We start from the raw sequence: 1,524 nt of genomic DNA, 5'->3' as shown, positions 1-1,524 counted from the left end.
TATTTGACAGAGAGAGAGCAAAAGTAGGCAGAGAGGCTGCAGAGGGAGAGGGAGAGCAGGGAGCCCGATGCGGAGCTTGATCCCAGGACCCTGGGATCATGACCTGAGCTGAAGACAGACGCTTACCCGACTGAGCCACCCAGGTGCCCTCTTTTTTTTTTTAAGATTTTATTTTTATTTATTTGACAGACAGCGAGAGAGGGAACACAAGCAGGGGGAGTGGGAGAGGGAGAAGCAGGCTCCCCGCAGAGCAGGGAGCCTGATGCGGGACTCGATCCCAGGACCCCGGGACCATGACCTGAGCCGAAGGCAGTCGCTTAGCCAACTGAGCCACCCAGGCGCCCCCAAAGTTCAATTTATATGTGAGGGTTTATTCCTGGGTTGGGTTCTCAATTCTGTCCCGTTGGTCTATTCGTCTATCCTTATGTTAGTAGCCCACTCTGTTCATTACTGTAGCTTTGTAGTAAGCTTTGAAATCAGGAAGTGAGTCTTCCAACTCTGTTCTTTGTTCCTTATATTTCCGTATGAATTTTAGGTTTAGCTTATCAGTTTCTGTAAAGAAGCCAGCTGAGTCAACAACCCTTTGAGGTAGGAGCATATTATCCCAATTTTACAGATGAGAAAACTGAGGCCTAAAGAAGTTAAGTCAACTCCTCATAGTCACATGACTAGAAATGGCTGAGCCCAGGGGTCAGACCACATCCATCAAACGCCACCTGGGCCAGACCACCGCCTCAGCTCCAGGGGATGCCATGCTTCTCACTAGGAGACAGAGCTCATCATTCTCAACAACAGAGCATGAGCTCTGGGCTAGCTCCCAGGTGGCAAAAGGCTGAGAGTTTCTGGCCGGTGAGCCACCAGCTGGAGTTAGAGAAGCTCCTCCATAAAGTGGCACCCGAACAGAGCATGGCAGAGAAATCACTCACTCTCCTGGGGCTCCAGTTCTGCCTATCCTAGCCTCAGCCCCAGTAACTGGGGGGCTTAGGCACGGGAAAGATGACCCCAAGCTTCCAGGCACAAGATTCCCCTGTCGTTTAACCAAGATGGTACCATACTAGCCAGGGATGGGACCAAAGAGTTTGTTCTTTGTAGCTTCGTGACAGTGTCCCCAGCATTCCAGTTAGATGTCCTGTTCCTGCGTGCCTGCCTTCAACAGTTCCTGAGTGGGTCTTGGGGATACAGATTCTATTGTGGGGAGCCAGATCATGAGGCAAGGAAGTAAATGCAGGGACCTGCGCAGCACAGGACATGATAGGCATTCAGGGGAGAAGGAGCCCCAGGCTGTGGGTATTTTGGAGTGACGGCCAGGGCCAGACCCTGCTGCAGTGTGGCAGTGGGCACATGGTACAGGGTGACCATCTATGTCCTTGAGAGATCCAAGTCCAGGGTACATCCCTCTTGAGCCCGAGGAGCAAGGTCTTTCCCTCCCTGGTCAATCTGGCTCCCTTGGGCCTTCTCTCCCCCTCTACTCTCCCCCCCCCCTTTCCTTCCCCAGGTGGCCTCAGGATGGCCGGGGAAGCAACA

The sequence above is a fragment of the Mirounga angustirostris genome, unplaced genomic scaffold (assembly GCF_029215605.1).
Source record: "Mirounga angustirostris isolate CCGP_5_RB_7025 unplaced genomic scaffold, mMirAng1.0.hap1 SCAF_9, whole genome shotgun sequence".
NCBI lineage: Eukaryota > Metazoa > Chordata > Mammalia > Carnivora > Phocidae > Mirounga > Mirounga angustirostris.
The sequence above is the reverse complement of the archived record's forward strand: the minus strand, read 5'-3'. Positions refer to the sequence as shown.